Here is a 27,081-nt window from a genome sequence, read left to right as displayed (position 1 = left end):
CCCAATGGAGCGGGGGTGCTGCTCCCAGCTTGGTCCCCAGCAGATCCCGCTGCTGCTGCAGGCGTACTTTTTTTTTTCCTCCCAAAAAAAAGGGGCGGCCGGCACACCAGTCTCCTTGGTAACTTGCTTCTTCTGCTCCTTACTGGCAACTTTCTTGCTAGAGGAGCTACGGGGAACTTTTTTTGGGGCCATCTTCTTCAGAGCAGGTCATAACAGCAGGCCGCAGTTGCACGAGTTGCAGAGTTGTCTGTGTCCAGACGTGACGTCGCGTGACGTTATGCTGCACACACACACCGCTGCAGGACTTCTTCCTGGCACTGGTGGTTCTTTTGAGTCTTGTGCACCTAAAAGCAATGGAAGACAGAGGAACATCAGTTCAGTTATACACCCCCAAAAATTGAAAAACACAGAAAAATCAGCACAATCCCATGCCCTCCATGATGTTTACATTCAAGACACCCCACAGAAAGACTAGGCCCATGCAACACTCACCACCCCTGGGCAAAGGGCCCCACCAGCAGCCCCAAAAAAACGACAAAAAACACAAAATTCATCGCAATCCCAGCCCATCCATGGCCTGAATGGTGTTTAAATTCAAGAAGACACCCCACAGAAAGACTAGGCCCATGCAACACTCACCACCCCTGGGCATAATGGATGAAAAGTAGGCAAAATAAGTGCAGGCCTCAGACACTGCCTCTCTTCAAAATGGCCCCTTGCACCCCAAGCACATGTTGCCTGTACCAGCAGCACTCAAGATGGCCACCACCACCAACCACATGGCCAGTCCACATCAACAGTACACCCCAAAAATAAAACGAAAAACACACAAAAATCACCACAACCCAATGCCATCCAGGATGTTTACATTAAAGAGAGGAGACCCCACAAGCAGACTCAGTCCATGCACCACCACCCCTGGGCAAAGGGCCCCACCAGCAGCCCAAAAAAAACGACAAAAACCACAAAAATCAGCACAATCCCAGCCCATCCATGCCCTCAATGGTGTTTAAATTCAAGAAGACACCCCACAGAAAGACTAGGCCCATGCAACACTCACCACCCCTGGGCAAAGGGCCCCACCAGCAGCCCCAAAAAACGACAAAAAACACAAAATTCATCACAATCCCAGCCCATCCATGGCCTGAATGGTGTTTAAATTCAAGAACACACCCCACAGAAAGACTAGGCCCATGCAACACTCACCACCCCTGGGCAAAGGGCCCCACCAGCAGCCCCAATAAAACGACAAAAAACACAAAATTCATCACAATCCCAGCCCATCCATGGCCTGAATGGTGTTTAAATTCAAGAACACACCCCACAGAAAGACTAGGCCCATGCAACACTCACCACCCCTGGGCATAATGGATGAAAAGTAGGCAAAATAAGTGCAGGCCTCAGACACTGCCTCTCTTCAAAATGGCCCCTTGCACCCCAAGCACATGTTGCCTGTACCAGTAGCACTCAAGATGGCCACCACCACCAACCACATGGCCAGTCCACAGCAACAGTACACCCCAAAAATAAAACGAAAAACACACAAAAATCACCACAATCCAATGCCATCCAGGATGTTTACATTAAAGAGAGTGAGACCCCACAAGCAGACCCAGTCCATGCACCACCACCCCTGGGCAAAGGGCCCCACCAGCAGCCCAAAAAAAACGACAAAAACCACAAAAATCAGCACAATCCCAGCCCATCCATGGCCTCAATGGTGTTTAAATTCAAGAAGACACCCCACAGAAAGACTAGGCCCATGCAACACTCGCCACCCCTGGGCAAAGGGCCCCACCAGCAGCCCCAAAAAAACGACAAAAAACACAAAATTCATCACAATCCCAGCCCATCCATGGCCTGAATGGTGTTTAAATTCAAGAACACACCCCACAGAAGACTAGGCCCATGCAACACTCACCACCCCTGGGCATAATGGATGAAAAGTAGGCAAAATAAGTGCAGGCCTCAGACACTGCCTCTCTTCAAAATGGCCCCTTGCACCCCAAGCACATGTTGCCTGTACCAGCAGCACTCAAGATGGCCACCACCACCAACCACATGGCCAGTCCACATCAACAGTACACTCCAAAAATAAAACGAAAAACACACAAAAATCACCACAATCCAATGCCATCCAGGATGTTTACATTAAAGAGAGTGAGACCCCACAAGCAGACTCAGTCCATGCACCACCACCCCTGGGCAAAGGGCCCCACCAGCAGCCCAAAAAAAACGACAAAAACCACAAAAATCAGCACAATCCCAGCCCATCCATGGCCTCAATGGTGTTTAAATTCAAGAAGACACCCCACAGAAAGACTAGGCCCATGCAACACTCACCACCCCTGGGCAAAGGGCCCCACCAGCAGCCCAAAAAAACGACAAAAAACACAAAATTCATCACAATCCCAGCCCATCAATGGCCCGAATGGTGTTTAAATTCAAGAAGACACCCCACAGAAAGACTAGGCCCATGCAACACTCACCACCCCTGGGCATAATGGATGAAAAGTAGGCAAAATAAGTGCAGGCCTCAGACACTGCCTCTCTTCAAAATGGCCCCTTGCACCCCAAGCACATGTTGCCTGTACCAGCAGCACTCAAGATGGCCACCACCACCAACCACATGGCCAGTCCACATCAACAGTACACCCCAAAAATAAAACGAAAAACACACAAAAATCACCACAATCCAATGCCATCCAGGATGTTTACATTAAAGAGAGTGAGACCCCACAGGCAGACTCAGTCCATGCACCACCACCCCTGGGCAAAGGGCCCCACCAGCAGCCCCAAAAAAAACGACAAAAACCACAAAATTCAGCACAATCCCAGCCCATCCATGGCCTCAATGATTTTTAGATTCAACAAAACAGCTGTATCATGCACCCATAACCAACCCTGGCCCTACTGGATACTGTGGCTACACACAATATATTTTATTAAATGTTCTGAAAAAGTTCCAAAATTGTAGTTGCAGCAACTGTAATGCCCCAAACAAACTTACTTGTGAAAGTTGATTTCTAATCCAAAAGTGATCCAAAGAAGGTCAAAAAGGCCTCAAATCCAAATATCCAGCAGCACCCACAAAAAGTAATCCTTCCAGGTCAAGGTCCAAATGAAAGTGACCAGCACATGAAGAAAGCACTGGGAGGAGCCTGCTGGACAGGAACAGGAAGTTGGAGACTGTGGGGCACTTCCTTCCTCCCCCCCCCAAAAAAATGGACTCCTTGTGAAAAAAAGGGCATGCAAATGTCAACCTGAGGAGTGATTCTGATAAAAATCATCATTTTCTGAAGGTTTATGCTGTTTGCTGGTGGATTTCTTGTGCAGAATTGCAAAATCTTTATTTTGCGAGTGCGAGATTGTTCCTGTCCGCCGCAACTACGTGTTCGCAATTGCGAACTCTCGCGAGGCGTGCTCTGCAAGGTGGCAAGCCGCGATTACGTATTCGCGGGTGCCAAACTCCCGCGGGATCCCGCAGCAAGATCCAAAATGGCGCAGCACTCGCAAAATATGATCGAGAAAAACAACTCGGCAAACGCTGAATGACGGAAAGTGAACGCCGTGCACCACGCCGCGCGCCGCAATATTGTATCACCAAGCAAAAAATCCGCCGCGTGCGAATTCACGGATTTTCGGCAAATTCGCGAGAGTTCGCGGATTGCGAATGTGCTGAAAATCCGCAAAATCCGCGAGCGGAACGGATTTTACGCCCATGCTTAGGGTTCATACAGCTGACTTTTTAATGCCATCTTTGAGAATTGAGCACATCAAACGTAATTCAATGTGCATGACAGATAAAAAGTGAATCTTACAAAACGATCAAGTTTTATGATTTAGGCACTCAGCTGGGGTTGATATCCATCAATGGAAGAAGAAGTTTGACATGTAAGACATATTCACCCATTCGAAGGGGTCCTCAGATGTCAAGCCATTGGTTATTAGAACCGAAGTGCTGAATGGCGAGGGGGTAGAACATCCTTCGGCCCTTTCACGTCAGAAACCACACTACTGCAACCTTAAAATTGTCGCTGAGAAGTCATCTTCCAACAATAAATATTTAAACTGAAAGCAAGCCCAATGAACCAATTTAAAAATCTTGGCCATAAAACCCTAGAAATATTGCCATCAATTAATTTACCCTGTGGTGTTATGCTATGCTGATTTCTAGAGCGCACTATCACTTCGGAGGGTATCCTGGTGCCGAGCTGGTGTGAGTCTAGCTACACCTAGAGCCTAGTGAGACTACTCAAAAACACAAGTCTTTAGCTTCTTGCCCAATGCAATAAGTGAGAAGGAGATTCTATGTGTAGCAGCAGGTCGTTCCATGGAGCAACCTGTTCTACGATAAAGCATAACATTGTTCTACGATAAAGCGGTAAGCAGCTTAATCATTAGCCGCAACTCACATGAAATGTTATCCTAGAATAGTTGTACGTAACAGTATCCCTAAATTAAATCTTGTCTTTTTTGTTTTTTGTATGGCCAAGGTGTGTCCTCTTTCTGGAAAATTGTAATTGACCTTGATGTGCAGGCAAGATGCAGGTAAGGTAGCAGCGTCCTGTAGTCACGGTGTAGAGGATGTGTGGCCAGGCACAGATGAGGTGCAATTGATGTGCTAGTGACCAGCAGCTAAAGCGCCTTGATCTGCCTGTTGGCACTTCAGTGTTCTGCAGCAGGACGAATCTCACATAGTAGGGAATTGTGTTAAAAACTTTGCCTTACTACTGGATCGGAAACCCACATGGTCCTCTCTCTGTCTTAATTAGAGTAATATACTAGACTCAAATAGGATTACAAAAATATAGTCTTAATGTTTATATTGTCTTTTAAGGACCTCATTCTAGGTTTTGTGACAACCGACAACCCTATAGCTCGCTCAGTGCTATTAATTGTGTTGAGATGGGTAGCCAGAAAGAGTAAGCAGTTCTGAGGTACTGGTTAAATACATATCCGCGTCAGTTTTTGAACTCACTCAGCTATCTTTCTGGTCGCCCATGGTCACCAGTCCTTGCTCTCATGGGACAGGAAGGCATGATCACTCGATGGACTGTGCAGAGCCTATGATACACATTTACCACAATTGCTGCATAATCACTAATGCTGCTGGAGCTCTTATGTACATATTTGCTTTATCTGGTGGTGTCTTATTTTACTGCCACAATCCTGGTAGCATCTGTTTTCCTAAAATATTACATCACCAGACTTTGTATAATCCATCACTCCCGCATGTAGTGGGAAATCCATAAATAATGCAGCCATTTACAAGGAGAAAACAATTTCATAAAAGTCTCCCTTGAGCACCTTCCTTCCAGGCTAACCTCAGTGCGGGTCTGTGAATGTAAGACACAAGGGGTATGACTACTAAGCAAATGGCAGCGAGCTACAGGTGGCAGTCGGATCTTTATGGGAGTGCTAGTAGAGGCAGAAGGAAGGCGGTTACATATTCCAATAGAGGCTTGGGTGGGGATACACAGAGTTCTAGATTACAGTCTGCCATATTAGATTGCAAGGTACAGAATGAGGATCATCCCAAAGCCCACGTGAATGTGAACGCACTGATAAATAGAAGGAGTTCATAACCTGACTATAGGTCACCTTAAAGTATGCAAATAAGTAAAGAATGGAATGGTTGAATGACCGAAGCTGTATTGCAGTCCATCGTTATTTTGCACACCATGCCACCTCGATTTGGAATCAGTCATATGCGAATCGCTCTTGACACTGCTCCAGTGGGAACAGTCCAGCCCGAACTACCAGGCCAAGTACTCCTTGAACCATAACACAAGCAATCTAGTACTAGTTTCACCCTTATTTGAGCTCATCAGCGGAGTATTCCCTGGTTCCAGTAGCACAGTGCACACAGAACCCACATTTGGGCATACCCATCCCACTTAGGGTGACACACTGAAGTATAAAAAAATGATGGATAGACTTTAGTGAGTTGCCCTAAGAGGAACTTTTATGCTCAGATGTGTGTCACTTAAACCAAGCTATTCCTGGCTGATGTGCCCTAATTAGGGTGAAGTCGGTGCTGAATTGCTTGTGTTCAGGTTCAGGGAGGACCTGGCTTGGCAGTTCGGGCTGGACTGTTCCCATTGGAGGAGGGTACGACTGATTCCATACGGCTGAGTCCAAGCTGAGCTGGCCTTGTGTGCAAATTAATGATGGACTTGGATGCGTCCCAGAGTAATTACCAGTGATGGAGATTAACTCAAGCGTTCCATCCATCACTTTTTTGTATACTTCCGTAGGTCACTTTGTCAGCATTTGTGAACCTTGAATGCTTGAGTATTCGAAGCTCGTACCAATAATATCAACCCTTTATAAATCTTATTTTGGAGAGAGACTTTCTCTGTGGACTTTAATATAGCATTGATGACAGTGAAGCCAGAAAACACTCCACTAATTACTAACTCAGACTTGATAAATGGATGCAAGCTGCAGGCATAGAAGTGAAAGAGGCATAATTAGTGTTATTGACCAGCACCAAGGTCAGTAATGCTACTGGCACGTCCATTGCTCTACATGTACATTAGTAAAGATCGTCACTTTACAAAAGAAAGCGTAGAAGTTTAGTTAGAAAGAGTTGCTGTAGGTACTCTGGCCCCAAATTCCAGGGACAACCTACCTCAATTTCCAATGTCTTGTAGGAGATGTAGGTAGGGGAACAAGATCCAGTATCAACTTAAGAGGTATGCTTGATGGAGGGTTCGCCTGCTTTTGCCAAGAGGACACAGCTTGAATATGCCGGGCAAGGGAGATCTCTGAGAGTGAGAGGCAATCAAGATCACCAACCTGACCCAGCTCTTCGCCTTTGAAGGAAAGATCTTACTCCGCTGCCAGAATATGGGGAAAGTTGCAATATGTTTTATGAAAGAGCTAGAAAGCAGAAGGCATGGTATGGCTTACCTGCACACCCTAGGTAACATCTAGGAGAAAGCATAACTCCTTCTCCACTAAATGAGGGTGCAGAAAAAGGAACACATTTCGTTGCGCGCACTGCATCCCCAAATGCGATGCAGTGCACGCAACTAAGTTGTTTTATTTATTTATATGTTTACTTACCCGTAATGCTCCGTAATCCATAGATTACTACCCCCCATCCTGCCCCTCCCCCTCCCCATGTCACCGCCCGGCAGCTACTCCCACCACCGACCGCTACTGACCAGGAGTAAAAGGAGGCCATTGGTGCTCATAAGAGGTTGACCCCCTAAGAGAGCCATGAATTGAATCAACAAAGGCGGAGGAGAGAACTAATTGCAGCTGTCCACTCTTTTTGTTCTCCAAAGAATCAGGTGAAGCCCCCGGAAAGAGACCCAGGAAGGCAGATGTCTCCACAGAGGGTGGTTGTTCATAGGCAGGATCCACTACAGTGGCTACTTAGAAGGGCCGAAGCAGTGCAAACCACTCCATTTGAGGCCAGAAGAAAGACAAAGAAAGTGGGAATTCTGTGATGAAATGAACTTCCTGCAGAGACAATATACTTCGATTTTGCACACCGCGGAAATGCGAGAATCCAACAGAACTTCAATATGTTGCTCCGCCTAACACATAATCTGGAATTGCAGAGCAGCCAGGGCCTCTGAACCTGTGTCTCACTGCTCAAGGACATACAACTTCTAATCCTTGTATTTGGAATTTGACTTTCGACACTGGCTAATTTCTGCTGTGGGTCACTGGCTTGAATAACATACAAGGTCAACACAAACTTCTATCTTTCTAATTTTGGCAAGAACCATTACATTGGGAAATACATAGTGCCACCTCGTATTTGCTTTAATTTACACTGTTTAGAAGTAAAATGTGAAGCGCCTTATAACATGTTATTATTAATTTGAATTGAAATCACCCAATCCTGATTCTGTGAATCACCACGTGGAATCTGCATTGTAAATTCCCCTGTTTTTGCACGGAAGTGGACCATAGGTTATGGTCTTTAGGACATTGGGCCATGTATTTTTTCTATTGTGCAGGTATTAATACATTGGGTAGTGTTTTTCTGGTTGATAATTTTCCTTTCAAATGTTGGGGTTTTCAGCAATTTCATATTAGCAATATTGTTATGGGTAGTTTTTACAGATACAGCATACATTGCAATACATTTTCATAATATTGAACATATTATGTCTGTATTCTATTGGTATATTAGTTTCGATATATCATTTTAAATTTCAAGGAATGTACTGATCGAAGGCAAAGGAGCAAGAGTAGACATTTACCGACAATTCTCCAGTTGTCTCTAAAGCCTCAAGATCTAAAGGAACAGTGGAAGAATGCAAGGTGTGTGTAAAAACAAATTTAATTTGTACTAGTGGTCATGAGCACCTGCACTTATTTTTGGGGTACGAAACGTATTTTTCACCACGGCATATTTGCCACAGAATAAGAGAGAGAAAGGCAAATAAGAGAGAAAGAAGTAAGTACGAAAAGAAAGATACGAAAACAGCAGAAGCCTGGGATGGAAAACAGTGGCTGCAGGCTTCTGCGAAAAACGTTGCCCCTTACACATATTTATTTAGTTTACAAATTAAGCAGAGATAAGAACTAACACACAAACCTTTCTTCCTCTTCACAGTCATGACTGGATGAGGGAAGTCTCACCAAAATGTTGTCAAAGGCAGAAGAAGAGGACACCAATGGACGATGAGTACAACGTTTTTATATCAGAAGGAGGCTCCACTTTAGTGTCGTGTTTGTTTACTGGAAAAATAGGGCTGAGAGAATCCTTGCTCCGAGGTATGCAAATATTGAGGAGAAAATATCAAATCCAAAACATTGAAAGGTAAGAATAGATTTTCTATGCTATACCTAACTCCACTTTTATGTACCATGACAATATATTTGTATTCAAGGTAAGTAGATGTGGTAACAGGAATAGTAAATCAATACTTCCCCTGTATGCTCTTACCTTTCAATATGTTGGTCTTTGATATTTTGTGCATAATATTATCGTATCTCGATATTCTTAGCCTCGATATCCAGTAGTAGAATCCTGGCGTGGCCACCACGAGTAAGAGCGGTGGGGCGGCACTGCAGGGTGGGCGGGTGTAAGGCGACAGATGATGGTGTTACGGCGGGATTTCTGATATCTTGCTATAGATCTAGATCCCAACTCAGGTCGACTGAACTGTTGGTACCTGTCATAGAGTAAAAGGCAATCCACTACTAGGTCAATCAATAAGGACTTACACCACTCTAAAGAACCACTTACTACGAATAAGTTTAAAAGTTTATTACAAAGCCAAAGTTAACTGGAGATACAAACATCTCAAAATAAGGTTCAAAAGATATACTGGTATCAATACAAACATAAATTTTCTAAATGCTCTTAGTCGGCAGAAGAATGTCACCAAAACCAATTCAAAAATCATCAGAATTGCAAGAATAGACACAAGCTGTAGCTTGTGAGTCATTTACAGAAAGGAAGAAAATACAGATTAGACTGTCCCTACACTAGACTAAGTGACATCCCTACTTAGTAAAATCTTAACCTTAAAAGGTGTCAGCCGTGGTGACTTCCAAAGAAGATCACTCACTTCCCTTAGTCTTCGTTGTAAATCGAGGTCTCGCAGTTATCCTATCTGCCTACCCATCCGCTCTCTTAGGTTCCTCAGACCATCTGCCCTAACTCTACCCAGGGGTGCTGTCCCTAATACAAAAATCACATTTAAAATAGAAACGCCCTTTAGAGACGCCCCTCACGTGGTGTCAGTCCTGGCATTTTCCATGCTGATACTCCTCTGGGCCCATCGTTAGCGTTGACCTTGCTTCTCAGGCTCTTCTCCGGCAGGACGGTACCCCCCAGGAAATTCCTGAAGCCTCCTCCAGGCCTGTGCCTGGCTCACTGAACAAAAACTCTATTCATCACTCTCTTGATTGGAACCTCCTCGCACCTGTAAACAGACATTTGTACAGTGGGCCCCAAATTCCGGCCTCCACCGTATCTTCTAAGTCGTAAACCTTTGAGCAGGCTCCGCAATTTATGCTTAAAATGACATTCCTCTAACTAACACACGCAGATCAAAAGAAATGACCTTATCTATTCAGGCCTATTAGAATTACATGAAACGGGCCTGTGCACTCTGTAAACCTTTAATTTCTTAGTCTAAACAGTATTCTAACTTATTACACACAATGGTTATATGAAACACCTCTATAAAATATATATTTCAGTCTGATGATCAATAATACTTTGAATTACAACAACATTAAAAATCCATATCATGTGAGAGTGTAACAGCACCTTTCATTCTCTGTGAACTGACATGTGGCCTACACATTTCTACGTTTAGCAGCATTACATTCTCCTCTACAACAGCCACATAACATGGTATTTCAACATCATTCTAACATCTCTACACACTTCTACATTAGCTTTTCACACTGATATATGCATTCTATTTTAATTAAACACTCATGTATTTTCACTCTATAAATTCGACACTCTTATATAAACTTTACTAAACTGATGCAACGTGCTTGTAAATATGGTGCACTTCTATTTTTTCTCGATTTGCGCTCCCTCAGTTCCCCCCTTTGATGACTTTTAGTAGTCATCACCATCACAACACCATCCCTGAGATATGAACTGAATCAAACAGAACTCGTTGCAGTACTCTCTTGTTTCATCATCTCTAGAGCCCTCAGACTCCTGTACTGATTATCCTGCATCGCAGCTAATCTCCTCTCCTGCTCTCTCATGGATCTCTGCAACCTATTTAATCTATACCATTGGTACAGCCGCACCAATCCCCACAAGGTGATTATACAAATCACTATTATGATAATAGGTTTCAGTATGTACCAAATGAAACCCTTCCCTAGGTTGGCAAACCAACCTCCAACTTTACCCATTCCATGACCTACTTTTTCCCACACATTTACCTGTGTCAAATCCTCAATCTCATGATGAATTTCAGTGATGTTCCGTATATACTTTTCTAGAGGTTTTGAATTGTCTGGAATGTAAGTACAACATTCCTGAACCTTCAAAGCCTTACAGACTCCTCCCTCTTTGGCTAACAGAACATCTAGAGCACGTCGGTTCTGAAGAACCATTGCCCTTATCGATTGCATCTCTCCCTCCACCAGCATTAAGGATCTAGCAGTACTGGCGGACAACCTATCTACAACTGTTGCCAATCTTCTAATCTTGACATCATTCAGTACTATTTCTAAAAGAGGAAACATAGCACCAAATACGTCTCCAACTACCTCCTCGTAGTTTACATCCCTTCTTCCTCTAGCTTGAGTTCCTCCCTCTATAATTTCTAAATCCTTAGCATGGTATATTTTGGGGAAGACAATTTCTAAATAACATGATCCATACCAATTATCCGGTAGTTTCACGTATGCATTTCTTCCACAAACAAAATATACATCCGGGATCACCTGCATTCCCTTCAAGAAATCCTTGGTATAATATTCTAATTGGAAAGCATGTTCACAATTTACTTCTCCCACAAATACATTCTCATAATAGGTTTTACCCCTATATATACACAGTTTCCCCTTTTTCTCCCGATCTAAAGCTATTGGACCATTACTACCCTTTCTTTGGTGTGACCTTTCTTCCTCAGTCCAATCTGTTTTACATTGGCCTGAAGCCTTTAAGATCTTCTGTCTCCTATACCGATCATCCACCTGCCCTATAAACCTTTTCTCAATTTCTGACACTTTACAAGTCAAATTATTTCTTCGGGCATGTGAAGTATCTAACGTTTTCCAAGGAATGAAAAATGTCTTTAATCTATCTTCACTCTTATAATAATCCCACTTGTTCATGTGCTTGTAGTTTGGAACTTCTAGTAAAACAGCATCAAAATTTGAAAAATAATACTCAAAACCATCACGTTCATAAAATATACTAAGCAACAAACTACATGTGATTCCATACGTCAATGGAAGATGATGATATCTAATACCTTCGTCTACAGAGGCTGGCAATTGCATGCACACGTAGCAATTCTTTGCCTCCATAGCATCAATATATTCATAAAGCAATTTAGCATATGCATTTGATTTGAAATTTCCCTGTGATTCATCCACATGCAACCTACGAGTCTCTGCTGCTAGTAAAGCTTTATCTTTCTCTGTATTGTTCCCCCTTTGACCAGTAGTAGGTTTCTGTATCGATACAATTTTTGCTTCCTTTGTTGCCTTCTCTTCATTTTCATGTCCCACTACATATGATATAGTAACTACTAAAACTATAGGAAAAATTACTCCCACTAAAAGTGTGCCTACTATGCATTTTGTCCTGCGGTTTGGGTTGCCGGCCTCCATGATCTCAAGACAGTGTAGTTCTGGTTTTCTTTCACAACACAAAGTCTCTTTTCTTCGCTTATTCAGTCTTTCCGAACCACACCTGGAAGCTGATAATCCCTTCTGCAAGATCAGTCTTTGAGTTCTATAGCAACAGACAACCCTAGCCCTTCTCCGTCTACTAAATGGGAAGTCCCTAAATTTCTTCTTCTTCCACTTGACGCTAGGTTATCTTTCAATCTGTTTATTTACAAAGTCTTTAGCAATCTGGAATGATACGTGTTCCAGCGGCTCTAATCACATATTCTAATATTTCCAAACGAAGAATGATCTCCTCATGTGTTGGCCTCATTGAACAAAAAGTCGGAAATTCTATTCTTTTTAAAACCAGTTCTCTTATCCTGCTCAGATAAGGAGGATTAGGGATAGTGAGTGTCAGCAACCCTTCGACCTCCACTCCGGGTATCAGCAACACTACGTCCAATGTTATGATTGAGTCAGTACTGGTCAATGTCACTTCCCTTACCCTCCCGGATCTCCGTGCACTGGACATCTGCTGCTAGGTAGGTCCACTCAGGAGTAGCGTATCTTCTGCAGGGCACTCGCACCCTCCTCGATCTTCTCGGACCTTCCTGTTCCTGTCTTTGTGCACCTTCGTCCAAATCCGAGTCTTCAGATATAGGAGCAAGAGTTCTCTCAGGAGTTGGCTTCAAGCTCGGCCTCTTCTTTCTCTCAGGCCAACTAGCTTCTCCACGCCCTGTTCTCCTATTTCTTGTCCTCACACTCGGTTCTTGCTCACTCTTGTCTTGATCCGTGTCTGAGCCGTATTCACAGCAACTTTCTCCTTCGGTGGCAACTTCAGTTTCACTGTCGTCCTGTCTTTCTTCTTCTGGATCTGTAGCACTCCCAACTTCTTCTGACACCCCCACAGCTTGACTGATCCCCTCTAGTGGTTCGCCGTCCACAGCTGGATTTTCATCTGTGAGAGGAGCTTTTTCTTCTAAGGGTGCTGGAACTCTTCGAGTATGGGAAGCGTGGATCCAGTTTGGCAGCCCTCCACACTTTACAGCAGTGTTCGTTGTCAGGATTATTTAATAGGGCCCCTTCCAACGCACGTCTAGGCAGTTCTTCCGGACGTGTTTTTTCACAAGCACCCAATCACCAGGGCACAAGTCGTGACATAGGTCTCTTGAAGATGGAACTTCAGCAGCCTGCACCTGAAGAGACACAGAATGAATGACGTCAGAAAGTCCCTTGCAATAATCCAGGATCAGGTCATCTGTAATATTCAACAAAGCTGTAGTTGGAACAGACGGAAGTCTCATTGCCCTCCCCATTAAAACCTCATGTGGGGAGAGACCTGTCCTCCTGTCTGGTGTGCTACGCATACTCATGAGTACCAAGGGCAGAGCATCAGGCCAGCTCAAGGACTTCGATGAACATACTTTGGCCATTCGGGACTTTAGAGTTCCGTTTATCTGCTCCACGATACCTGAAGCCTCTGGTCGATAGCTACAGTGCAACTTCTGATCAATGTTTAATGCAGAGCAAAGCATCTTCACAACTTCACTGTTGAAATGAGTTCCTCTGTCTGATTCCAGGGAGGTCGGCACCCCAAAGCGCGGGATCAACTCTCTAAGCAACAACTTTGCTACTGTGAGTGTATCGCACCTGCGTGTAGGGTATGCTTCGACCCATCTGGAAAATATGCATACAACCACCAGAACATACCTGAGGCGGTTGATTTTTGGCATCTCAATAAAATCTAATTGCATTCGGTTGAAAGGCCCCCCAGACCTCCCAATGTGACTCATTGTAACTGGCGTTCTTTTCCCTATGTTCAATTGTTGACATGTGACACATCTTTGACACACTGCTTCTGCTGCAATCCTAAATTTAGGATTGTACCAAGTCTGCCTAAATAACCTCAGCATGGCATCTCTTCCTAAGTGTACTGGACCATGTATCTGTCGTGCCATTGGACTCACTAATTCATCAGGTAATACTGCCCTTCCATCTGCTGAAACCCACAAATCCATTTAGCTTTTCACACAACCTGCTGTTTCCCATGCCTTTTTCTCTGAATCAGATGCGTTCTCCTGCATGTCTTTTAAATCCTCCCAAGTATCAACTGTTTCTAGCATCATGTTTAACTCTGTCTTTTCCTGAGTCCCACCTACTTCCACTTCCGTGAAAGAATATCCTTGCTCCGCGCAATAGCGAGCAACTTCGTCTGCATATCGATTACCTTGCGACACAAAATCTGTATTTTTGGTGTGGGCTACACATTTAACAATCGCAATTGCTGCTGGACCTTGTAATGCTTCTAACAACAGTCGCACAAATTCCCCATTTCGAATAGGCGAACCAGAGGAGGTCATGTAACCTCTCTGAGACCACAATTGCCCAAAATCATGAACTACACCAAAACCATATTGGCTGTCGGTATAAATGGTGACTCTAATTTTGCTACCTGCTAAACGGCACGTGTCAATGCAATGATTTCGGCTACCTGTGCGGAGTGTACTCCTTCCAGGCAAGCGGCTTCCACAACTCCAGTAATGGTGCAAACAGCATAAGTTGCTCTCAACCGACCAGTATCGTCTCTTAAACATGAGCCATCAACAAAGAAAATTTCATCAGGGTCAGTCAACGGCTCATCCACAATATCTGGTCTTGGCTTGGTGCACAGTTCAGTCACATCAAGGCAATCGTGATCTTCACATTCTTCGCCTTCTATATCATTAGGAAGTGGCATCAATGTAGCAGGATTCAAAACAGAGCACCTCTTAAGGGTCACGTTCTCCGCAGCAAGAATAACCTGCTCGTAGCGCGTGAGCCTATTACTGGTTAAGTGCTGGGTCTTGGTCCTGGTCATTAACAGTTCTACAGAATGAGGTACATACACCACTAATTGGTGTCCCATTACGATATTTTCACACCTTTCAATGCTGACACCTGTTGCCGCAACGGATTTGAGACATCCGGGCAATGCTGCGGCTACCGGATCTAAAGTAGCCGAAAAGTATGCAACTGGTCTACGGGCATTTCCATGAGTTTGTACTAAAACTGACAAAGCACAACCCTCTCTTTCACAGCAGTAAAGTGAAAATGGTTTTTCGTAATCAGGCATCCCTAAAGCTGGAGCACGGCACAAGTCCTCTCTCAACTGTAGGAACGACATCAAACAATCCTTGTCCCATGTTACCGGATCACTCACCTCCTTGTGCGTCAGTTTTTGTAAGGGTTTTGCTTTCAGGGAAAAGTTAGCTATCCACTGTCGGCAAAAACCAACCATTCCTAGGAACATCCTGACTTCTCTCTGTGTCGTAGGCGCGTTCATCTTCATTATCGCCTCTATCCTATCTGGTGACACCTTGCGCTTTCCTTTTTCTATCCGGTGACCCAAGTACTGTACTTCTGTCAGACAGTACTGCAATTTGCTCGGAGATACCTTATGCAGAATACCTGATACAAAATGGCGGCCATAGTAGACGCCGCCTGACTTGAACATACCCCGGAGCCACCCGAGACATCAAAATGGCGGCCATAGTAGACGCCGCCTGACTTGAACATACCCCGGAGCCACCCGAGACATTAAAAAAGGTAACGACCATGGCGGGGGCGCCATGCTACAGCCCTATCCACCCCTAGTGCAACAAATAGTCTTCCATAGGCTCCCTTTGCTGCCCACCGCCACCGACCCTGTGCCTGACCCTAAAATGGCGGCCAAAGAAGACATCGCCTGACCTCACAGTGAGTTATGACTGTGAAACTCATGAGGGGCATTTAACAGGGGGTCAACGGAAGACCTCTCCCTCTATCCTCAACCACTCCTTCAAAAATGACCAAGGAGGTCCTGCAGACCTAAACTCCTTACCTTCACGCCAGACAGGGTACAATTCTATCAGAATGATCATGGCTGTTAGAGCTTATTAACAAGCAACCTAGAACTGCGTTAGACCAGATCCCTCACGGAGCTGGCTGTTGGTGTGTACGTCTGGGAGGCTTTCTGCATGTCCTCTCCTGATCAGAGCCCCCATTCTCACTCCATTCTCAAGACGCTAGCCTACAAAGGTCTAACTACCAACTGGAACCGATCACCGCAAACTCCTTAGCAGTACCACATGGGCTTTAAGACTCTCGCCATCGGCCTGGAACATCAACCTCAACACTCTACGGGAACACCTCGGCTCGTCACTCTGGGCCTCCTAAGCTCCTAGCTGCACATCTCAATTCACCAGACTCTCCCCCCTCTTCTATCCTCACCATGGCCCGGGACCAACCTCCCCCTCCTCCGCCAGTAACACTTGCCCACCTCAAACCTCACAGTCGGAACTCTTACACCATCATCTTCCCCCCCCTCCTCTCTACAAAGCTTCGACGCACTGTCAAGCAAAAACTCATCCGCAAACATGAAGAAACCCTAATCACTGACATCTACCACTCGACCTCCGTAGGACCGATGAAGATGGACCTAATATTCCACACAGAAAGACCCGAATATTGGGTCTCCACAATTAGAACGCGGATGTTCATCGCCAAAACCACCTCCACTGCTCACAGCTGCAAACTAACTACGATTCTTCCATTCAGATCAGTTGGCAAGGGCTATACTACCGTGACTATCTTCACCAATGGCACAGTCCTCATACAAGCCAACAATGATAACCTGGAAGCTTTTGACTCCTTATTCCCCTCCCTCAAGTCAGCCCTCCCTTCCCCGCCGCACCTCGCATCTACACCCTCACCGTCCACTCCCTCTACAGACAGAGAAGACCGCGACATGACCCCCCTCGATCCACATACAGCCCGTCAGGCTCCCTCCCAACCCGCCACATCCCACCCCCCACGCCCACCCATCCACAACCTACAGGAAAGCCAACTCTCACCCTCCTCCACCCCCCCTTACCACCTCTCCCCCCATAGCTACCTCCCACCACCGAGGACAATCACCCCCCGGTCAACCGGCAGCTCACAGCCAACGAGCCTCCCCTCGAATATCCCCTCCACTCTCCCACCTCCGAGGACAATCACCCCCCGGTCAACTGGCAGCTCACAGCCAACGAGCCTCCCCTCGAATATCCCCCCCACTCTCAAACGTCCCCCGTCTTATCCTCCTCCTGACCCTCCTCCCTTCCCGCCCATGTCCAATATCTCACCCAGCCCTCTTCCCACACAACCCCCGCCCTCTACCCCGATCCCTATCTCCCAACCCACTCCCTCGCACTACAACACGCTCGGCCCCACTGCAGTTGCCCACAACCCCCCCATTGATTCCACTACTAAGCGGCTCACAGCCTTGGAAAAACAGGTCGACTCCATCACCCAAGGCCTAATTGAAATACTCCTCAACCTCGGTATAGCCTGTATTCCCCCTAAACTCCCTCCCCGAACGCCTCTCCTCGCCAACGACAACACCACCCAGGGACCCACAGTACCCCAAAATGCACAATATAATCCCTCCAAACATTCCAATACCCCTCCCCAATCGCCCCTCCTCGCCAACGACAGCATCACCCAGGGGCCCACAGGAGCCCTCAACGCTCACCCGATCGATCCCTATCCCAAGAGCCTGGCTTCCAGTCCCAAGAAACCTGAACTCTCCAGAGCCCCATGGACTAGGCCCCCGACCACTACCTCATCTCACATCCCACCTTGCTCTAAACACCTGACCACTAGACCACTCAGATCAGAAGCGCCTATGTCAGACAGAGAAGCAACATTACTAGCCAGGTCCTACGACTCTCCCATCTCAGTCTCACCTAAATCTAAAATCCAAGTAATCACTGGTTATCGGAAAGATCAACTCACCCTCAAACGACAAAGATTACCTGTCCTCACCGCCATACCCAGAGAAGCTAAAGACAAACCAACCGGCATGCAGGAGAGAATCACCAACTGCCTCCTAATCAACTGCAGATCGGCCTCATTGCATGCAACGGACATAGCTGAAGCCATCCTCACACACGACATAGATGTTGCGTTCCTCACTGAGACCTGGCTAAATAAGTCATCTCCCCCCTGCCTAGACATGCTGGTTCCTCCGGGATTCTCCCTCATCTCCAAAGACAGGATAGAACAACGAGGAGGTGGAGTCGCTATCATCCACAAGGACAGCTGGATCATCACAGAAACCTCCCCCTTTGAATACAACTCATTTGAATGTCTATCCGTTTCCATCAAAACCAAAGACAATGATTCTCTATTTTGCCATCTACTCTATCACCCCCCGGGCAGAAACAATGAGTTTGGAGACCAACTATCCAACCTGATCGCTCAAGACGCTCTCGGTGATTCCAAAAACCTAATTCTTGGTGACCTAAATCTCCGATGGAATGAAACCCGCAACCCTCTAATTAGATCGCTATCCAACCTCCTCGCAGATAACAACCTCACTCAACATTGCACCGAGGAGACACACTACAAAGGAGCCACACTGGACGCCATCATTGCACAAAAGAATTCAATCACGATCAACCACATACTCCCCGTTGACTGGTCAGATCATCATATGATCCTATTTCACATTAATCACCCTATCATCCCGTTCAAACCTCCCCAAGACCCACCCAAATGGTCAAGAAACCTCTCTCAAGTCCCCCTAGACATTCTAGAAGGGCAGCTAAGCTCACTTCTCCCAGACAACTCTCCACACCTTTCGACCAACGATCTCATTGACCAGTACAACTCTGAGCTAGTCTCCATTCTCGATAATCTAGCTCCTCCAAAGCTCAAAAGAAGCCGTACCACCCCGTCCAGAACCTGGTTCAATTCGGACCTCAACGCAGAAAGAAGATCATTGAGAGCCAAAGAAAGAAAGTGGAGAAACAACCCAACAACCTTCCTTCGCCTACAGTTAAAAACAGCCCGAAAGAAGTATAACAACCATATCAAAAACAAGAAATCCAACTTCTTCCGAGAGGCACTTGCCAACTCCAAAAACAGACCTAGGGAACTCTACAACATAATCAGACACCAAACATCCAAGCCTCTGCCCTCACCCCTGCAGGCGTCCAAAGAACTATGCGACAACTTCGCAAGCTTCTTCAACGACAAGGTCCTAAAAATCGAACTATCTCTAGACATCAGCAACACGACCATCCCTCAGGCCCTCCCTTCCGGCCCCCCTCCCCTACCTTGGCTAAGCTTTCGCCACGTGCAGGAAACGGAGATAATCTCGCTAATCTCGACCTCCAAACCATCAGCTCACATCTCAGACCCCATTCCCCCCTCACTTGTCAAAAAAATGAAGCTCACCTTAGCACCAATATGGGGCAAAATCATAAACAGCTCCCTACAAAGTGGAGTGGTCCCCGACTGTCTAAAAATGGGACAAGTCACTCCTTTGCTGAAAAAACCCGGCCTTGACTCTACAGACTTGAACAATTTCAGACCGATATCCAACCTCCCTCTACTCGCCAAAACACTGGAACGCTGCGTGCTCCTGCAACTAACTCATCACCTGGATAACATCAATCTCCTGGACCCCCTCCAATCTGGCTTCAGACAAGGTCGTAGCACAGAAACCGCAATGCTGAACATCATAGACGACATTCACGGTTCTCTTGACGCTGACAAGTGCTGCCTTCTCATACTCCTCGATCTATCCGCAGCGTTCGACACGGTAGACCATAAGCTCCTCATCAAAACTCTGCAAGTAAGAGCCGGCCTCGGCGAGGTAGTTCTTGACTGGTTTTCTTCCTTTCTCCACAACCGCTCGCAAATAATAAAACTGAAGAACTTCACCTCCGAAACACAGCAAGTCAACAAGGGTGTCCCCCAAGGATCAGTACTTTCTCCCCAGCTCTTCAACATCTATATGGAACCGCTCGCCAAACTACTCAGGAATGCCAACATCCTCTTCCACCTCTACGCGGATGACACGCAGATCTACCTGGAAACCTCTTCACCCAACGACATCCATAGACTAAATGCTGTCTTAAAAGATGTTCAAGATTGGCTGACAAAAAACCACCTGAAACTCAATCCCGACAAGACCGAAACCCTTCTCATATCAAACAAAGAAGACAACCCTCAAGTCACGGAGTGGCTGAAGTCGATCGATGCTCTTAAAGGTTCTCTCACGCCAACGGACTCCGTCAAATCTCTGGGTTTCACCCTAGACCCCAAACTCACCTTGACAAACCACATCAAGAACTCGGCAAAAAGTGCCTTCTTCAACCTCAGACTGCTGAACAAAATCAAACCTTTCATTCCCAACAAGGATCTTAAACTAGCTACACAATCTCTAGTCCTATCTAGACTGGACTATGGGAATTCAATCCTTACAGGTATCCCCAAATCACACTTGGCGCCACTAAAAACAACACTACATGCGGCAGCAAGAATGATCACAGGATGCAAAAAATTCGACCACATCTCCCCAGCACTCAAAGAACTTGAATGGCTTCCGGTGGAAATGCGTAGCTCCTTCAGAACGGCCTGCCTAACCCACAAAGCCCTCCACACCGGTAAACCTGAGTACCTGGCAACCAAGCTCAAAAAAGCAGGCCAAAGCAGATATTTGAGAAGCTCCAACTCCCTGCTGCTCATCCTTCCAAAAACCAGAAAGAAGAAAACTGCGGACTGCTCCTTCACTGGAAATGCCCCCAAAATATGGAACTCTATCCCTCCACATATCAGAACTCTACAGTCCTATGCGGAATTCAAGAACCAACTCAAATCCTTGTTCCTCATCCGCTCCCTAGGTCCCAGATAACCAGGATCTCCCACTGAACTATGTGTTAGCTATGTATCCTTACACCAAAAGTCCCACTGTTACGCACTTTCCCTCCCCCAATATTGGACTGCCTCTACTTGTTACATGTCTTGTTGTTCACCCTGTCTCACCTGTTACTGTAAAGCGCTCTGCTACCTTCGGGTCTTGTTAGCGCTATAGAAAACTTCTAAATAAATAAATAAATAATTATGCCCATTTTCAGCTAAATGGTTCAGCAAGGCGATGGTATCTATCTTACAAGCTTCTTCCGTTTCTGACGCAACAAGTAGGTCGTCTATATACTGGACCAGAACCGAGTTCTGTGGCAGTACTAGACTTTCAAGATTTTTCTTCAATAGCTGGTTGAAAATTGATGGGCTTTCTGTATACCCCTGTGGGATACGACACCATGTTAAGACACGATTTTCCAGCTTAAAAGCGAAAAGATACTGGCTCTCCTCATCTAATGGAATTGAGAAGAAAGCCTGACAAAGATCTATCACTGTGAACCACTCAGCTTGGAATGGTATCTGAAACAATATCACTGATGGATTCGGTACCACTGGACAACATGAAACAACTATGTTATTAATCTTTCGAAGATCTTGTACTATTCTAAATTTCCCACTAGGTTTCTGCAAACCCATAATCGGGGAGTTGCATGGACTACCCACGATTTCCTTCAGTATTCCCTGTTGAATCATAGAGTCGATTACGGGTTTTATTCCTGCAATCGTCTCCGGGGTCAATTTGTATTGAGGCGTTCTTGGATATTCAACATTTGGTTTTACCATGATCTTCACTGGTTCTACTCCTTTGATCAATCCTATCTCTTCTCCAGTAAAATCCCATACCTCTGATGACACTGTATCTCGTAAGTCCCAAGGAAGCTCCTCCACACTCAGGGTAGGATACAGTTCTACGCATACTCTCGAGTTTGCAACTTTAAAGGTAGCATCATCGTCCGTAGTCTGTATCTCCACTCCCTGAGGTGTGCAGTTCAGTTTGCACAATAAGTCTCTTCCTAACAGACACACAGGACTAGAATCACATACTACAAACTGATGTTCATCGGTGTAGTTTCCTATTCTCACTAGCACTGGTTCCGTCAAAGGGTTAGTCATTCTCCTATTTGCGACTCCTACCACTTGAATTTTTTCCCCCGACATTGGTAGATCTGGAACCACTGTCGATCTCAAAGTTGATCGAGTAGCTCCGGTATCTACTAAGAATGTTGTAGGACACCCTGCCACTTCAGCCTCGACAAACGGTCCTCTTTGATCCACCTCTAGAACTGCCCCGAGGGTACAATCCTCCTCTCTACTTACACGTCGTCCCATCAATGGATCAACGTAGTAACACTCTTCTTCGTCTATAAAAAGAGGCATTTGTCTATAGATCTTTCCCCCTGTCGTAATCTTTGGTGGCTGTGGGAACTGAGCTCGTGGAGCCGTAGTCCCCCCTTTGGCCACCTTGCTCTTTGACACTGTCACCCCTTGAGCTGGAACTTCTTAAACTTCCTCCTCCTCTACTTCTAGTTCTCCGTTTTCAGGGTTATAGGGACACTCGCGTTTCCAATGTCCCACCCGGTGACACTGGTGACACTTTGTCGTTCTTTTCAATGTAGCAATGTCTATTCTGGGTCTCGAGTTTTCCTCGCTGTCCTTATTCTGACTATTTGATTTCCGTCCCATTGTCCCTGTTCCCTGTTGCTGGTGTCCACCCTTTCCAGCCGACTGCATCTGCACCATCATCAGTTTCTCCTTTAGTTTCTTTGCTTTGGAATCTATTTCATCACTGCAATACCTTGCGTATCTCAAAATTTCATCCAACGGTTTGTTTTGCCAACAAATTAAATGTTGCTGAATCATCAAACAAATATCAGGTCTCAACCCCAAAACGAACTTCGATACAAACTGTCCTATCTCTTTGGGATCCATTACATCTAATCCACTGTATTGTTTGAACGTTCTCAGCAATCACTCATAAAACTCATGAACTGTCTCCTTGGGTTCCTGTCTTGTTCGGTCTATTTTTACCCAATCTATATCTTGTGGTGGCACCTTCTCCTTCAGCCATGTCATCACCTGTTCATATTTTAACATTACTCTTTCTGACGGTCCATTAGTACGAGCATCCCTTTCTGGTTCTGCAGTTGGCCATTCGACACTAACCTTGCATGCTATCCACAAGTCTCCTGGGACCACAATGTCGAATAAGGTGTTCAAATCAATCCACAATACTTTTGAAATCTTGACAAACCTCTCTACCTGCTTGTACCACTCTACGGGATTTTCCCTTAACTTCGGAAATGAGTTGGTAAATGCAACCAAATCTCCCCTACTCCAGGGTACGTGTACATAACTCCCATTTGCTATTTCTCGCAAAGGGAATGCCTCCATCTGCAGTAGCCTTCCCTCCGGAGACATCACATTCGCGCTCCGCCTAACAGTTCCCTTTTTGGGCCACCTCTCTTCCCATTTGTCCAGATCTCTCCATGCTCTTATTCCTGTGATCAGTTCCCTTATGTGTGTCTTTAATCCAGTTGTCCTCCTCTCTTCTAGGTCCTGATCTGAATAATGCAACCTATGGTTACCCTGCAATGCCTTTGTTCTGGACAAATCTACCATATACTTGTCTGCCAGTTCAGACAGTTTCTCATGAGTTGCTCTTGCCTTTCGAGTAATATCCTTTGCTATAAACAGCAGCTCATCTTGTTTGTACATATCAATCCTTTCTAAAGGCAACACACCATCTATTATATCGTCCAGGTCAGATTTTAAGCTGGTCACATCGAGTCTTTTGGCTTTTATCACACCTTTCAGTGCGCTATCTCTAGAGAGTCCATTTACCTCTCTCCCATCACAGCTCTGAGTCCTACGTCTGGGCTCAGGCGTGTTATGGGGAGTCCTACCATGCTCCCATCTCTCCAGGTCCCATGCAGTTCCATCCTCTCTGGGTGTATAGTGAAACACTTCTCTATTTCCCATAGTCCCACATTTCCCATTCTGCCTGGTTTCTCTAGGTGCATGGTAAGACATTCCGTTATTCCCCATGTCTTCGCAATTTGCCTGTGATCTCTGATCACTCGACGCATGGCCAGATCCTTCGCGGTTCCCCATGTTCCCACGATTCCAGTGCTGTACGTTATCATCAGGTGCGTGGAGAGTGCACTTAAACCTATCCCTATACTCTTGTGTCCTTTGGTCTCCCTCACTTTGAATGAGACGAGACATCCCTCAACACCCCGTACTTCTACCTTTTCGCTCCTGCCCATTTCCACCGTCAATATGACGTGTAACTCCTCTACTCTCTTGACTTTTACCGTCCCACTCCTGGCTGCTTTCGCTAGCCCCGCAGTGAGATAATGTCCCATTGCCTCGACTTCCCCGTTCATCTTCTACTCTCGACCTGTTGCTCGGTGCTTCTGTGGACCTATCCCATTCCCTCAAGTCAGCCCTCAACTCTTTATAGGATTTCGGCCGTGGTCCCCTCAGGTCCATCGGTCCTCTCTGACCCCCCTGTTCTGTTACGGGATCCACTGCTGAATCCAATGGGGTGCTCCACGTTATCGGTCCTGGCAATTGTCTCCAGGCATTTGTCGTGTTATTCCTTCTTTCCATCTCAACTCTTTCTCCGTCTAACCATTCCTGTTCTTCCTCTCTCCCTTTCTCTGGGTGATAAACCGACACTATAGGACCTATGGTAACGGGTACTTGAAGAGCATCTGGCAATCCATAAGACTCAACCCTCTCTGTTGCCGGCATCTTCTGCACCACAACCCTTCCGACTACTCTCTGTACAGGACTATGTTGAGGTGTCTTCTCACCTTTGGTAGGTACCCAATTCATTATAGGGAGTGGCCTATTCCCTTTTGTGTCAACCCTCTCTTTCTTTGGGAGCTCAGTACCTTCTATCTCCCTATTGTCCGGAGGCGGTCTATCTATCAACAACCTATTTATTAGGCCATCCTCCGACTCGCTCTCGTCATCCTCTTCTATGGGTCTCTTTTCTCCTGTAACCTCTCTCACTGGGTACAACTTATCCACATCAATCGTCTGTACCCTCCATTTCTTGGCTTCCGCATCCCATTTGGCATCTTGCACTGCCCTTACTGATCGCCTTACCCTTTCCTGGCGTCTGTTCGGATTCCTGTTGTGCGCCGCCCTAATCCACGCATTAAGGGCCTCAAACTGTGTTGGTCTAGGCAAAGGTCTCAATGAGGACATAACTGCTTTCAGCTGATGCAACACTTCTAGTCTAAACGTTCCGTATTTCGGAAAAGTCAGTTCCTCATTCCCTTCTGTAATCTTACTCCAAGTATCAAGCCACAGTATAGTATGCAACCCAACGTTCGTTGCCATATAATGAGCTGGTGTACCCTCTGGCGGTGCCTCTTCCCCGTAATAGGATTCTCTTCTTTTCCTCTTAAAGATCGCTCTCAAACATTTAAAACACTTCATGTTCAAAATCTACAAAATTTCTATTTTCTCCGCGTTCGTTTACTTCCTGATGACAATCCACCAATCTCAGCGCGGTTCTCGCTAACCGGCCTATCACAGTGCGGCTTCACACCAACCGGCCTATCACAGCGCGGCTCTCGCTGATGTCACACCAACCGGCCTATCACAGCGCGGCTCTCGCTGAAGTCACTCGTCTCCCCTTCGCAGCAGTTCCCCTCCTTTCTCAGCTCGTCTCCCGGTCATGCATGCGTCCCATTCATACTCTGAAAAATGATTACTTCCGACCAAGCGATCACTTTCCTTGACTGTACGCCCACAGTCTAACTGTAATTGTCACCTTAACTGACGAAATGTCTTTCCGTATACGTCCAGACAATCGCCTTAACTGATAGGTTACTTACACACGGTAACTTTCGACCTGCGTCCGTTACCCACACACTCACTCTTGCGTTCCCCCTATCTCGGTCCTGCGGGCGATCACTGGTACCTCATGACCCCCTTTTACTCTGGTCGACAACTACTCTGGATGTTCGATACACCCGAACCACTTAAGCTCTTCTCCGAACTTAAGATTTTCACCAGTTCACCGGTTCACCAGTTTCCTGGTTGCCAGGTTGCGCGCGCTCACAACCCTCTCTCAATCACACTACAGGCATTCAACTCCGCATGACATTACAATACAGATACAACACAAAACACCGCAATCTGTCAACGCATGACCCTTGTTATACTCACTCTCGTCCGACCCTGCTGCTTTTCTCTCGCACCGTCAGCACCTTCTTCGGCAGGCGATTCTTCCGCTGCTCATCTCTCGATCTCTAGGGACCTTGGGGTAATCTTAACCTAGTCTAGATCACCTTCCTCTAGAAGGTAACCATCCTTCTCTGCTACCAACTGTTACAGCGGGATTTCTGATATCTTGCTATAGATCTAGATCCCAACTCAGGTCGACTGAACCGTTGGTACCTGTCATAGAGTAAAAGGCAATCCACTACTAGGTCAATCAATAAGGACTTACACCACTCTAAAGAACCACTTACTACGAATAAGTTTAAAAGTTTATTACAAAGCCAAAGTTGACTGGAGATACAAACATCTCAAAATAAGGTTCAAAAGATATACTGGTATCAATACAAACATACATTTTCTAAATGCTCTTAGTCGGCAGAAGAATGTCACCAAAACCAATTTAAAAATCATCAGAGTTGCAAGAATAGACACAAGCTGTAGCTTGTGAGTCATTTACAGAAAGGAAGAAAATACAGATTAGACTGTCCCTACACTAGACTAAGTGACATCCCTACTTAGTAAAATCTTAACCTAAAAAGGTGTCAGCCGTGGTGACTTCCAAAGAAGATCACTCACTTCCCTTAGTCTTCGTTGTAAATCGAGGTCTCGCAGTTATCCTATCTGCCTACCCATTCGCTCTCTTAGGTTCCTCAGACCATCTGCCCTAACTCCACCCAGGGGTGCTGTCCCTAATACAAAAATCACATTTAAAATAGAAACGCCCTTTAGAGACGCCCCTCACGTGGTGTCAGTCCTGGCATTTTCCATGCTGATACTCCTCTGGGCCCATCGTTAGCGTTGACCTTGCTTCTCAGGCTCTTCTCCGGCAGGACG

Source organism: Lissotriton helveticus, chromosome 3_1, assembly GCF_964261635.1.
Source record: "Lissotriton helveticus chromosome 3_1, aLisHel1.1, whole genome shotgun sequence".
Lineage (NCBI taxonomy): Eukaryota > Metazoa > Chordata > Amphibia > Caudata > Salamandridae > Lissotriton > Lissotriton helveticus.
Note: the sequence above shows the minus strand (reverse complement) of the source record.